Below are 15994 nucleotides of genomic sequence, written 5' to 3' on the forward strand. Positions count from 1 at the left end.
ATAGTGTTCTGTAGAGAGATACTCATTTATGTTTTTCAGTGATATGGTGAGACGTATAGTAGAGAAATGTGAAAGGTTTCTGCTTTGTATTTTGCTACGTGTAATATTAAAAGTAGTTGTAGAAAGGTAAAGTAGCAGTAGAGATTTATGCAGAGTTTTATTCTATAAAGAGTTTGCTTGCAGAGCAGGTATTGCCTTGTTAGTGCTGAGACACTGCTCCAATCACCCATTGAGCACCATACACTAATTCATTCAGTGTAGTAATACCTAAGTACTTATAAATTCTGTATGCACTGTGTTTGGTACAGTCAAATGTGCACAATATATGTGGTCCCCTAACCTCTTCCAGACTACTGAGACAGTTCTGCAAAAATCCAGGTAATAGTCATGCTTGGCTGGAATCACACTGCGAGTCTGTGTCCACTCCTACAATCATCCTGACAGAAACATGTTCTTATCTAATCACTCTGCTGAAACATAAGCACTTATAAACGTATCCTGCTGTCAACCACTAGCACTCTAGGAACCTTGTCACTGTCTATGCACTTGCAGAATGACTCAGGCATTGAGACAAGCAGTGGTACAGTCAACAGTACACAATGTATGTGGCCTCTTAACCCCTTGCAGACTACTAAGTCATGCCTGCAAGAGTCCAGGTAATAGTCATGCTTGTCTGGAATCATACTGTGAGTCTGTGTCCACTCCTACAATCATCCTGTCAGAAGCATGTCCTTATCTAGTCACTCTGCTGAAACATAAGTACTTATAAAGTCGCCTTGCTGTGAACTACTAGCACTCTAGGTACTCATTCATTGTCTATGCATTTGTATAACACTTATTCATTTCAATAATTATTCAATTAATACCTGTGTACTTCAGAAAAAAGAATTATGATTTCAAAAGGAAGTGTTTAAATGGGTTTTATGTAGAATGTGTTTGTTTGGTAATAGAATAGTATATTTTATAGATTTATTAAAATAATATTATATATATACATATTTTTACAGATATTGTTCATCATCATTAAAATAAACTTATCATGGCTAGAAAAACAGAAAAGAGGAAACAACAGAAAAAGGACTATTATTTGAAGTATAACTCAACTGCAAGAATTAGGTGAACAACAACATGTGGGGAAAAATAAAAAGTCTTGCGGTAAGACAACATAATAATTTATTAAAAAACTTACTAAGGCTAGCAACACTGTGCACATTGAGGAACGTACAAAGAATGCCTCAACAACAACAAAAATAAGAAGAAAAGAAACAATGAGAAATCACATTCAAAAGAAACAATGTATGGTAAAAGTAGGAAAAGTCAGTATGAAGAAATTAGAAAGAAGAAGTTTTACAATAGAGTTGTCTTTAACTTGTTGAAAGATGTGAAGAAATACAAAAGAAGACCAGCATTTTATAAAATAAGAAACAAATTGAAACTATTGTTGAGAAGGCTTTTGAATTAAAAAGGAAATTATTCATTTTAGTTTTAAACAGAATTCGATCACTAGATAAGCCAATTAATTTTATGAAGGCCAAAAGTAGGAAGAAAAGAGTACTTAATAGATCTAACTTTTGTGATTTTTTTTGAGGGAATGGAAACACAGTTCAAGTTCAGAGCCTTTTTTAATGAAGAGAGTTATTTTCGAGCCAATACATTATTGCTTGCAGTTGATACTAGTGGTCGAGCTTTTGAGGTTAGAAATGGTTGTCCAATTGACAAAGAGAAGATGGTTCCTAGAAATGTAGAAGAACTAATAGCTGATGAAGTTCTAGGGAGACGTCCAAAAGCCCCAGTGTATGCTTGGGATTGTAGTAGTATTTGAAGTATACAACAGGAATCTGTTGATATTTTACACATTTTGTTTTACGACAGTATAGTAAAAAAAGTGTTAAACAAAAGATTAAGATGTTACAAGGACTAGATCCTTACAGAGTGAGAAAAAGTACTGGTTTGCAAGGTCATTCTCTGGCTTGTCTTTCTAGAAAAGTATGTAAAAGTGTTTTTCATCATTTTATAATGTTAGCAGTACAACATTCCCAAATGCGGAAGTTAGTCAGAAGATTGTATTATGCAAAAAGTCCAGCAATTAATTTTAAATGAGTTAAACAGTGCTCTTTTGCATGGCTCAGTCTCAGATGTAAAAAAGGTTTGTGATGAAATAGAGTTTAGTTACTTTGGTCCTGAAAAAGAGAGCGGAGAAAGTGAAACATTAAAAGAAGTAGATGTTGAAGAAAAAGTGTAAAATATTACTACAGAAAAGATTGAAGAACAATTTAAGTTTAACAAGTTTAAGGTGATTTCATGTGAAAGGCCAAATTATTCTTGTATTTGTTGCTGACAAACTCACTATAGAAATCAGACTAGAAATGTTGATTTTTATTTAAAAAGTGAAAGAGAAAATAATGATAAGTGGAAAGAATTTGCAACTTATTTTGTTGATAGAGGATTGCTTTGATTTGAGTACTGATCAGCGTATTTGTAAATTTTGTTATAGCAAAGTAGATGATATTAAATTGCCTGCTAGAGCTGTCCACAATAATCTTGAGTTAGTAACTATTCCTGCAGAATTCATAGATTTAAACACATATGAGTCTATTCTGATTCAATGTGTGCACCCATTTCCGGCTATCGTTCGTATGTAGCCTAAAACAGGTAAATTGCTTCCTACAGATTTACAGAGAGGATTAAAAGGAAAAGTTGTATATTTACCTCTAGATTTAAATAAACCACATTGAAACTATTGGTGTAGAGAATGTAGAAAAAGAACCACTATTTATTCTAGTTAATGGTGTTCCTACTAAGAGTAAGAAAATCTGGCAGGAATTAGTGGCTGTCAGGAAAGTGCAAAAGACAACATCATATCTGATAAATAAACTACAAAAATGTGTATATTGAAGAAGAAGAAATACTATTAGGAGATAATAGTGAAACGCCAACTGGTCAAATTGAAAAAGTGGACATGTCCAAAAGTGAAGAAATTTATGAACATTATAGTGTACATCCACGTCATTCAAAAGAAGAAATGGGGAATACTATTGAATTATTCCCAATGAAGAGAGCGAAGGGGACTCCCATGAATGTATGAGAAAAAGGTTTGGAAGCTCGTTGTTTTCCGCAGCTATTTCCAATTGGAAAAGGTGGTCAATATGATGAACGATCAGTGCAGATTCCTGCATTAGAATATCAAACAACAAGATTTTATGCAGAAGATTTCAACAGTGTATCCCATATATATTTCATCTTTTGTTTGCGAGTGACATATTAAAAAGTACATTTTCAAAATGTTTCTGCAAAGGAATTTATGGATAAAGTACATCAGAGAGACGATCATTTAGAATCTTAACTGATTAATTTGATGGCATGTCAGTGTGGCACTAATGAGTACTAGTATTGTCATTGTGGAGAACTTAAATGTATGCTAAGGAATGTGGAACTCCTATGTGGTTTGTTTTCCTAAGCTGTGCAGAATACGCTTGGGATGATTTACTTGAATTTCTTCAAGAAGCAATTCCAAATATAAAAAATATTAAATACAAGCCACCTGGAGAATTGTGTTCTTTGGATCCTGTAAATGTATGCAGATATTTCAATAATGGGTTTGAAGCTATGATGTCTTTTATCTGCAATAAAAAGAATCCTCCTCTTGGGGAATTTATTGATTTATTTTGGAGAAAGGAATATCAAGCTAGAGGTGCTCCACATATACATATGCTATTATATGCTGTTAAGGGAGTGGCCATGGGTTGTTGTTTTGCACCTGAAATTGCGAACCTGGTAATGGACACCTTTGAAAAAATGTCATCTTCCATGAAGCCACCCTGTTCATATCTAACATTGCTTGATGGATTTGTTTCATCAATGACATTTTTATGATTTGGTCTGGAACGCAGGTACAGCTCATGGTGTTCCACAATTGGCTGAACAAATGCTCTATTGATCTTAATTTCACCATCACGTTCAGTGACTCAAAAATTAATTTCTTGGATGTTTCAGTTGGTAACAACAATGGGTGTTTAGAAGTATGTCTGTTCACTAAACCAACAGACCGCAATACGCTACTGCATTTTGCGAGTGGTCACCCGAGATCCTTAAAAGAAAATTTGACATATGGCCAGTTTTTAAGGATTAGATGTAATTGCAGTAATAAAACAGATTACTTCCAAAATGCTGAAAAATTGCAAACTAAATTGTGTAATCGGGGTTACCCGAGAAAGCTAGTGAGAACAGCTTTAAAGAGAGCATGGTTCACCCCACGCAAGACTTTACTTACCCCTAAAGAAAAAAAGACATCAGATAGACTCACTTGTGTGCTCACTTATAACCCCAAAGCTAACAAGATAAAAAAAAATCATCTTGCGCAATTGGAGGTTAATTGAGCAATTTGATATTCCCAAACCATTATTTGTATTTCGCAAAGGAAAAAACCTACGACAATATCTTGTTAAGGCAGCCCGGGAAACACAACCTCGAGGCGGACTAAGACAGATGTTGGGTCTCCCACAAGTTATTGGGCACTTTAAATGTAATAACTGTGGGGTCTGTACTTACACTACTAACTCTAAATATGTAAGGATGAATAATGAAAAGCACGTACAAAAAAGTTTTTCCAATTGCAATACGAAATATGTTATATATTGTCTTGCATGCCCCTGCGATAAGGTATATATTGGTCAGACTACACAAGCTGTTAAGTCAAGAATCATGCAACACCAATCAAGAATTTGTTGCAAAACTTTGGGGGCTCCCTTAGTTCAGCATTTCTTGGAGCAAAACCACAGTGATGGTGACATTAAGTGGTCAGTAATTTTGGTTGTAAAACCCACGAATAAGGTGACACTACAAATGACTTTAAATAAACTAGAAGCTCGCATGATAGAGAAGTACCACACATCAACACATGGTTTAAACGATCGTGACGAAATATGGGCACTGATCTAAGCACCATTTTCGCCGATCCATGATATATTAAGATGATCCTGTCTGAGATACACACTGATATTTTGTAATGAGCATTGTATATAGCTGAGGATATAATTTGTTACTCTCTGGCACAGATGTGCATTTTTGTATGCATTTGTGGAAAACAATGTAATTTGTGGTGAAGTTTTTTTTAAATGTTCTTTTTATGTACACGTGATGCATTTGTGTATTTTGTATTATTTATTTTCACATTGATTGTGGGTCCATCTTGGTGTTTTCCTTGGGTGCTGCTGGTGTGCCATCTCCACCACTTTAGGGGTTGGAAACAATGGCAGGGTATGTCTTAGATATTGTTTGGTTTCTTGACTGAAAACCTGTGTGTTTGGTCGATAGTAATATAAGAGAAGTGGTGCGGGGCAATAAGCTACGTTGTCTTTCCCTGTAGTTTGGGATGTGCTTTGGTTAATTCATTTTATTTATTTTTTATTTTCATCCTCTGTTATATTTATTACATGGTGTTATGCCATCTGTACTAGCGCCTATTTGGGGCCGCTTTAGTAAATACATTCCTGAAACAGGAGAGTGAAGCTGCCCATTTCTTAGTCCCGGGTTCATTCTTTTGAACACCCACTCTCGTAGCTAAGTACAGCATCAGTGGGCTGTGAGGAGTCTGTCTTTAGTGTTCAGTAGCCTTGTGGCCGATCACGTGGTATGCTTGACCGCGATCATGTGAGATGCCGGAATTCAGTCACTTTTAAAGGGCACGTCCCAGTGAGGAGTGTGTGCAGTGTTTTTGTGCGCCAGTGGAAGATGGAAGACCGTGTTTCATTCACGGAGAGAGAAGGTACGTGCAGTAAGGCTTTTGACATGCAGGGATGCTTGGGGACATAGTAGTAAAACGGGGAACGCCTGGGGACACGCTTACAGGACATTATGTGGTGAACGGTGTGGTTTCTCCACAGAGTTGCGGTCCTGATAAAGAGAGAAGTGGAGCCGGTTGTTCGCGACTAGAGGGCGCAAGGCTGACGGCCCGTAACTGTGACGATCCAGCAGGTAGGAGACTCTTAGTTTGGAGCATGGGCTGTAGTAGATAGATTGAGGACCTTGGCTGTGCTTCTCGAAATTGCTGTATGATTCAGCCCCAGTGCACAGGTGTTACATATGTCATTATTACCTTTTTAGTATCTGAAAATCGAGTTCCTGAGGTTCCATTGTGACGTATTATCTGAAGACTGAGAAAAGAGTAAGTTTTGGACTTGGGGATCTAGTCTTCCATTTTTTCTTCTCACTATTACAGAGGAGAGAGTGTGGGTGAGATCACGATGTAGAGTTGTTTGGAGTGGTGAGATGATAGGGGGTAATGTCTCTATCAGTTTTATTTATTTTCCTCTTCACACACTCAGTTGGTGTTGTAGGTTCCTTGTTGCCCCGATATTGCAATATTTTTCTTGCGACCTGTCCTCTGCACGGCGGGGTGTCTAAACTTGATTATAAGTGTGGTTGATCAATGCTTTGGGAATGTGATTCTTTCCTCTGTGTTTCCGTACTCTTGGTGTTGGTGGCGGCTATGTTGCTCCCGGGTGACATTGAGATGGACATATTGTTTGTTGATAGGTATAATACCTTGTGGGTTGCTTGTTTGGGTATTTTTTTTAGGATTCTGTTCACCCTCGTCCTGAGGAGGCAAAGAGTCTTGGAGGCCAAAACGCGTCCGCGTCGACATACCATTTTGAAAAGAGCAGTCTATGGGATATAATGTACCAGAATTAATTGTTTGGCTATACACAATCTGAAAAAAAAATTGGTTCGGAATTGATGAACAGATTGTGTGAATACACAACTTCCTCTTGAGTGTACCACCTGACTCCATAGTTGGACACTTCTTTGATTATGTGTGATTATTTGGGTGAAAATTGGAAAACAATTTTAAAAACTCTATTTTAGAATCATGTTTGTTGGTGACATACCATTTTGAAAAGAGGAGTCTATGTGATATAATGTACTGGAATTAATTGTTTGGCTATACACAATCTGAAAAACATTTTGGTTCGGAATTGATGAACTGATTGTGTGAATACACAACTTCCTTTTTAGTCTACCACCTGACTCCATAGTTCGACACTTCTTTGATTATGTGTGATTATTTGGGTGAAAATCGGAAAACAATTTTTACAAGTCTATTTTAAAATCATGTTAGTTGATAGGATTGTTGTTTATTTGTGTAACAATGATGTGAATATACGTGTAGTTTTTATGATTATTAACATTGCATAAAAAAAGAGAATAACATTTTTGAAGTTCAGATTGCCAAAAATAAAATAGGTGATCATGATGACTTGACGGCATGTGTTCATTATATAAAAAAAGTTACAAATTAAGACTGAGAATTATGTTGTTACTGTAGGGGGATTTTATAGTCCCTGTACTTACAGTGAATTTGGAAATTGATCCCTCCCCACCAGTTTTTGTTATTTGCAGCGTTATGGATCAAGGATGCACCCAAATTTGGAACTGATGTGTTTTATCTTTTATTGAAGACTATGTTACATGTGCTATACCAAAAAGAATAGAAGAAAACAGCTTAAAGCAGCAAGTGTTATGATTCCAAAGTCATCCATGTAGCAAATACTGTTGACAAAAGTACAAGTCCAAGGAAAAGTTATATACCAAATGTCGTTTTGGATTTCCACGTCCCGTAATATCCAAAAGAAGAGTAAACAGTTTCATGTCAGCTGTGAGGCATACCATCACTAGAAAATCAAAGTATTTCAATGATTATAATCCAGTTATTCTCTCAATGTGGAATGCTAATATGGATATCAGGTAGGTTGCGGAGAATTCCATTGCTGTTGCCCGGTATGTGACATCTTACATAACAAAATCAGAAAAGACGTAGTTGAAAGAAATGTGGGAAGAAATTTCCACGAGAAGAGTCTTAGTAAGAATTTTTGTAGTTTCAGTTTGAAAATGTTATCCCATCGAGAGATTGGAGCGTACGAATGCTCGGATCGGTTATCATCTGCAAGTTTATACTCAAAGTCTAGAAGAATCATTTGGGTGAGTCTAGGTCTTGCTGCAACGCGTATTGAGTACTTAAATCTATACAAGAAATTGAATATTTAGCCGTAAATGATTCGGAAAGTACAGATATTGTCAAAACCAACATGCTATCCAAATAGAAGTCGTCATCTTGAAAACATATGTCTCTATGAAGTGCTGCAATATTACTGTTTTTCGAGAAATATACAGAAACATAAATGAAGGAATATATGCAGTGATTGTTTCAGAAGGATGTTTGGTGAAACAAAGCCAAGGAAATCTGATTAATCACAGAAAACTGACTTGTGACACTCGTGATAGAAGAGAATATTACTATTTAGCACTTTTTCAACTCTTCAAGCCTTGGCATACAGAATTGGAATTACTTGGAGATTTTCAGTGCTATGAAGATTCTTTCAATGCATGTAAAGATAGCATTGAATGCACAGTTTTTGCAAAGTATTTAAAAATGTTGAATGAAGAAATTGATCAAGAAGGTACTATTGCAGCTGAGATTGCAAGAGACAGTTCTCAAGATAGTCAAAGTTCTGCTCCATTGGGTCAAGATGAAGTGGAAAACAGCAATGCATCAAGCGCAAGAAGATATTATGGACGTAGGAAATTTGGAAGAACAACTAAATGTTGTATAAAAAGAAATATATCAGCAAGTGAGACAACAGATCGACCATGGCTTTCTTCATGAAAAGAAAGAATGCACATGTACATCATTTCAACCTATTTGAATGTATATCAGTGGTCAAGCTGGTGCAGGAAAACGTTTTTTAATTAAAGTTTTGACCTGTTATCTACAGAAAACAACTGACTCACATTTGTCTTGTGTTGTAACTGCTCCAACTGTATTGGCAGCGCACAATATTAAAGGAATTACATTACATTGTTTGCTAATGCTACCTGTAGAGCATGAAAACAAATTGGAATATCACAAGCTATCTGGAGAGGCTTGTTATGAAGTTTCAAGAGTGCTAAAGAAAATGAAACTTCTGATTATTGATGAGGTGAGCATGGTCTCAAACTTAATGCTTGCCTTTGTGCATTTAAGAATGCAGGAAATTCTAAAAACAGAACACAATGTTTTATTTGGAGGAAAACGTGATAGTTTTTGGAGATCTACTGCAACTCACTCCTGTAAAACGACAACCAGTATTTAAAACGCTTGTTCATGAAGACACCAAAAAGTCTTTGGAAAGTGTTGGAAACGTTAAAAAAATGGTCATATTTTGAATACAAAGAACTCATTAAAAATATGCGACCGGCAAATGATGTTGATTATGGAACTATTCTTCAAGATATAAGAATTGGAGTACTGACAGAACATGGCAAACAAGCTTTGTAAAGTCGACTACTTACGAACTTGTTTCCAAATGAAAATATTGTCCCTGAAAAAATATACAAAAAAATTGCAGAACATAAATCTTTAATTTGCTTAATGCCAACACTGTGTGAGTGTTCCACATTTACTGAAGAACTTTCAAAGCTGGAAAAATAACAAATAATAAAAATGGAAGCCATTGATAAAATAGAGCATGAAGGAATCACTACTACTTACGAACTTGTTTCCAAATGAAAATATTGTCCCTGAAAAAATATACAAAAAAATTGCAGAAAATAAATCTTTAATTTGCTTAATGCCAACACTGTGTGAGTGTTCCACATTTACTGAAGAACTTTCAAAGCTGGAAAAATAACAAATAATAAAAATGGAAGCCATTGATAAAATAGAGCATGAAGGAATCACTATTATTTAGACTTAAAAATTAAAAACAAAATTGGATTCTTTAGAAAAATCTATATCTAAAACTGCTTGTTTAGAAAATAATTTATATCGATGTGTAAACTGTCGAGTCGTTTTACCGCATCATTTGGATGTGGAAAAAGGTTTCGTAAATGGAGCAATGGATAAAGTTGTTGATTTTGTTAATTAACAAAATAGAGTTGGGATTGAATTTTTGAAAATCAAATTTGATCAAATTGATGAAGTAAAACAAATTGGTCATTGTTCGGTTCATTTTTTGCTTTTTTAAAGGTTTGTATGTTCGTAGGAAACAGTTTCCTTTTTCTCTGGCATATGCGGTGACTATTCATAAATCTCAAGGTTTAAGTGTAGACAGTGCTTTGGTAAACATTGGCAGTACCGTATTTAAAGAGGGTATGGCTTATGTTGCTTTGTCCAGAGTCAAAACTTTATCCGGATTGCATTTGATTGATTTTGATGGGAGAAAGATTAGTGCAGATGCAAATTGTGTAAGAGAGTATAATCGGTTAAGAAGATTGTATGCTCCAACTTTAGGTGAATATCTTGTATATGAAAAGCATGTAGTAGGTCGAAAAAGAAGATATGAGAATATCTGTAGTGAATGTACAGATAAGGAAAAAAATCAAGTTAAAGTTGAGATTGCAAGGAAAAAGAAAAAAGGCACTATTGAAGAGATTGTCGGATTTCAGTTAGAAAAAAGTTCAGGTATCAACTGCTATGCTAATGTAGTGGTAAATGTTTTTGTTTTCTAGAAAGTCTGCAACAGCAAATTATGGAGAATCGAGAAAAAAGATTTTGCTCCTTGCTGCATTTTATTTATGAAAAATTAAGGACCAATAAAACTAAAATGCAAAGTGTTTCTGATATTCAGAATCTTCTGGATTTATGTTCTGGTTCTATACAATTTACACTGAATGTCCAACAAGATGCTCAGAAATTTCTAATGTTTATGCTTGCAGTGTTGGAAAATGAAGGAATCAAAATTGAAAATCTTTTTGGACTTAGATATAAATGGAAACATGAATGTGAAAATTATACATTTACTTCTACCACTAACATAGACACTGAAAGATTCATATATTTGACAATACCAGACTGTAAAACAGTCTCTTTCAACAAACTAGTTAAAGCAGCAAATCAAACCATGGAGTGTACCCAATGCTAATCAGAAATGTTATCAACATTATTTATACAAAGATTTGGACAATATATAATTTTAATGATGCAATGTTGTACAGCTGATGGTAGAAAATTGGAAACTTTATTTAAACATTTTGTAGTAAGTCAACTATCAATATCAGGAAGAACTTTTGTAGCAGGAGCAATTATTTTCCACGATGGTCCTTCTACAACATCTGGACATTACACTGTCTATTTAAAATGCAGTAAAGGATGGACATATTGTAATGATGCTCATTTGGTTTTTAGACATCATTTGCCTAACGAATTACCAAATTCCTACCTAATATATTTAAAGCCAAAGTTCTAAGAACATAATTCGGCCTATTGGGAATATGTTAAAATGTATTTATGCCATTACTATTGGACAATTTCAGTATAAAGGATTTCAGGAATATCATTTGGCCTAGAGGAAAGATATTTATATCAATTAATCACTTTCTCTTGGATATTCTAACAGCATAAATTTTAAAGAACATCATTTAGAGTATATGGAAATTATAAAGAATTGTTGATTGAATTATTGTTTCAGTTCTTTCATACTGTATTAACTAAATTCTCTTAGAGAGAAGCATTTTATATATGTGAGATTTGTATTACAAGCTATGTTATTGAGGATGTTGTTTTTATGGAATGTGCAGAGATAGTTGACTATATTGAAAAAGAATTTGACACACATTTGGGTTTTTTGAAACAATCTTATTGATTGGGTTTTTTTCTGCCCACTGTTATGTGATGAGTAACATTGAAATCACTATTTATAGTGAAATTCAATATATTCTGAAAACAGCAAAAAAAAACTAAATATTTTCTATTATGCTTAAATTATGATGTGTTTATAAAATTATAATATCATACATTATAACTATTTTTTCTTCTCTTTTACAGGTCATAATTCTAAAGTTCTAAATTAAAAAAATGTAACTGATAAAAAACAACTTCAGAAATTGTTTAGAATATTTTGATATCCACTACTGTAAAGGTAAAATTAAGTAATCCAAACACTATCCATGTACAGCTACATTCAGCTGTACAGTATCTATGGAAACTTTTAACCAGCTACTTACTAAGTTACTACCCATGAAGCCTAGTAATCCTACTGTCTGCCCATGTACTTTTCTAATCACCTATCAAGCACTATCTACTTATCCTATTACTCCACCAATACCTAAGCACTTATACAATCACCTTGCAGTCTGTTTGCAGCACTGTAATCTTTCCAATTACTAGAGATATACTTATGTAATATCCTAGGTATTAAGAGAAGTATTCATACAACATTCTACACACCATACATGCAGATTTTGAACCACATACATACTATTGGTACAGTCTATTAAATACTAAGGTACTACCCATGCTGCCTAGGAATTCTCTTCTCAGTCACATGTACTTCTCTAATCACCCATCCAGCACTATGTACTTATATAATCACTTTAACAATATCTATCTACTTATAAATGTACCAGACACCCTGTTTGTAGCACTGAAATTATTCCACTTATTGGTCATGTAGTTATGGAATGGCGTAGCCACTAAGACAAATATACCTACAATATTCTGTGCAGAATGTATGTAGACGTCTAACTACAAATATACTATTTCTATACTGCACCAAATAACCAAGTAGTACCTATGTACCCTAGCAATCTTCCTGTCAATCTCATGCACGTGTCCAATCACCTATCCAGGACTATCTACTTATCTTATCATTCCACCAATACCTAACCTCTTATAAATTGAGTTAAAACTCTGTTTGCAGCACTGTAATCATTCCAGTTACTAGTCATGTACTTAAGGAATAGCCTAGCTTGTAACACTAGTACAACTAAAATATTCTGTGCACTATGCATGCAGACTTCTAACCAGCTACATACTATTCATACACTCTTTTAAATTCCCACTTAGTACATATGCAGTGTAGAAATGTTCATGTCAGTCTCATGCACTTTTCAAATTAGTCATCCAGCACTATCTACTTATCCTATCACTCTGCCAATACCTAAGCAGTTATAAATTTACTCTACACTCTGTTTGTTGTACTGTAATTATTCTAGTTACTAGTGATGAACTTATTGAATTGCCTATTTAGTAACACAACTACAGCTACACTATTTTGTGCACTATCCCAAAACAATAACCAATGGCCATGCCCCAGGGGATGGGGTCCCTGGGGCCAGAGGTGGCCCGGGAGGGGGGCCACGTGGCACCCCTCCCAAATTATACATTCCTTTTTTTTTTAAAGAGAAAGGCTGGCCCCGGGGGATGGGGTCCCTAGGGCCATAAATGGCCAGAGGAGGGGGGCCACGCAGCCCCCCTCCAAAAATTAACAAAAAAATGCCATGCCCCAGGGGATGGGGTCCCTGGGGTCAATTAAGGCCTTGGGAGGGGGGCCACGCGGCCCCCTACCCAATTTTTGATTTTAAAAAAATTGGGGGGCAGGCCCCTTTGGGATAGATTCCCCAGGCCATAATATTAGTAAAAGAAGGGGGGCCACGCAGCCCCCTTCTTAAAACAAAAAAAAGAAAAGACCGGCATCACGCCGGAGGCCACGCCCCCTTCTTGCAGTACTCTACAAGCGCGCCCCCTGGCTCGTTTGCAGAGGGGAAACAAATTCCCCTTTAACACTGGGGGTCCCTGGGGGCCAACTAGCCCACCAGGAAACTCTTGTATGCACCAGGGGGTTGCGTTGCAGAGAGGTGTTCTGAGGCCACGCCCCTTTTTACACCTCTCTGCACTGCAGCTCTGTGGCACTTAATGGAGGTTGCTGGTGGGCTAGTTGCACCCCAGGGACCCTCAGTATTCAAGGGGAGTTAATCCCCCAACTTAAAACGCGCCATGGGGGCGCGTTTGCACAGTGGTGAAGGGAGGGGGCAGGGCCTGAGTTCACATGTGTGTTAAAACATCCCATGGCACGGTTTAAGTTGGGGAATTAATTCCTTGTCAATCCTGAGGGTCCCTGGCAGCCAACTAGAGCCACGGAGCTGCGTTGCAGAGTGCTGTAAAAAGGAGCGTGGCCTCTGAACACCTCTCTGCAATGCAGCCCCCTGGCGCATACTGGAGGTACCTACTTATTTATATAGAACAACTGTCACATACACTGCCTTTTACATTTGTTCTTTGTTGGACATGTATCATTGAGAAATATATTTACTCATCACCACACCCATAAAGAGATTCACTCATCCAAACAACTGTTTCCACATACACTCTTAACCTCACATCCCTACTAAATCAACTATTTACACATCTTTGGACAGTCACACACCTCCCACCCAACCACACACACATTCACTATCCCATACAAATACCCACTTAACTAATTAATAACTAATATAGACTTTCACATAGCTAGTAACCAACGTATGTAGTAGTTTGCACAACAAGAGATAGAGTGATACAGATATTCACACAGTTTAATCACTATCCCATATATTTAGTGAGACACTTTAAATTAGTCACTTAGACAGGCAATCACAGTGCTACTAAATCCTCCATCCAGACACTTATACAGCCACTCAGTCTTCAATGCAGATTGCTATATATAATACTTATATAAATATCTAACCAAACCACATTCACTGGATGATGTCATCAGTGATGTCATCACTGATGTCATTTGAGATGTCATCAGTGATGTCAACAGTGATGCCACTGACCATGTTATAAATGATGTAATATGTGACATCATCAGCAGTGGATTGCGGGCGCGAGTTATAGTTAGTGTAACTAACTATAACGGAGGAATTTCAATGGTTTTGTACGAGTGAAATGTCCAGCTAACTATAACACCTCTAAAACCTATGGTTTTTTCTGTGAATATATATATATATATATATTACCTACTGGCGGTCGCCAGTAGGTATATATAGTTAGGATTTTTTCTCTATGGAACTTTTGAAAATTCTATGTCTAATAACTTTGGCGTTTGTGGACGGAATCGGCTGAAATTTTCAGGAAAATTGCACATTTTGTTTCTGAGCAGCCCTTGAAAATTTGGGGGGGTTTCGTCAAGGGGGGCCGAGAAAAAAGGGGGGTCCCAAAACGCGTTTTTCCCATGTTAATTTCCACAGGGCGTTTGTCCTCACTTTTAGCTCGAACGGCTGAATGGATTTGCACGAAACTTGGCAAAATTGTAGGGACTGTTAGCCCGATGTGCCTTTGCTGGGTCTCAATATATTTGCTTCAGTGGATTTTGAGAAATTAACGTTTTAAAAAATTTATATATCTGTGACAGCGTCCCAGATAGCGCTCCAGATCGCGTACTTTTCGCGTCACGGAGCTTTGCGAAGCGATGCTGATTGGCTCTCCGGTGTCTGTCAACATTCTAAACAGTCCGGTGCGGCCGCCATCTTGTCTCTCTGTAGGATCGAGAGACAAGAAGAGGTGAAAAACGAAGGGGGAATTTAATGAAAGGGGGCAAGGTAGACCCCTCTTGACCCCCTAGGAATGATGTTGGGGTTATTAAAGGGTCCCGTGGGGAAAATAAAAAAAAATTGATTTTTCACGGTAGAAGCGCTTCCCGGATCGCGAACCGGGCCGCAAACTGGTAGCGAAACGGGAATTCGCCATTTTGTGTTTCGGTTTAATTAAATTACAGGGTATAAGGGGGTACGGGAGACGTATCATGATCCCTTATGTTTTTTGAGGGTGGCTGAGGAGGCTCATATATGTTGATACATGTCTTCCAGCGGCTGTGCGTGAGCGTTTTCTTTTTTTTGCTGCGTGACGTCTGTTAACGTTCGATTCGATGGAAATCAGGAAGTGTTGACCGCCATTTTGTCACTGCGAGTAAATATTTTATTTGTTATAAATAAATCATTATTGATAAACATTGTCTGCGCCATCTTGCCTTTTTTGCAATGCCACACTTTTGTCGAGCACATTTTAGATGCCTTGACCAGACCCACTGTCTGCACCCTCGCAAGCATCTCCCCCACGCACTGGTCACTCCCGCTCTCTTTTTCATGTATGGGCTAGAAACCTCCTCCCATCTGCGCTGTTCTTCTCTGAGAATCACACCCTGTGCCCGCCCGACACCTGCCTTTCACCCTATTCACTACTGCACCCTCTGACACTCCT

This window comes from Lissotriton vulgaris, chromosome 5 (assembly GCF_964263255.1).
Source record: "Lissotriton vulgaris chromosome 5, aLisVul1.2, whole genome shotgun sequence".
Classification (NCBI taxonomy): domain Eukaryota; kingdom Metazoa; phylum Chordata; class Amphibia; order Caudata; family Salamandridae; genus Lissotriton; species Lissotriton vulgaris.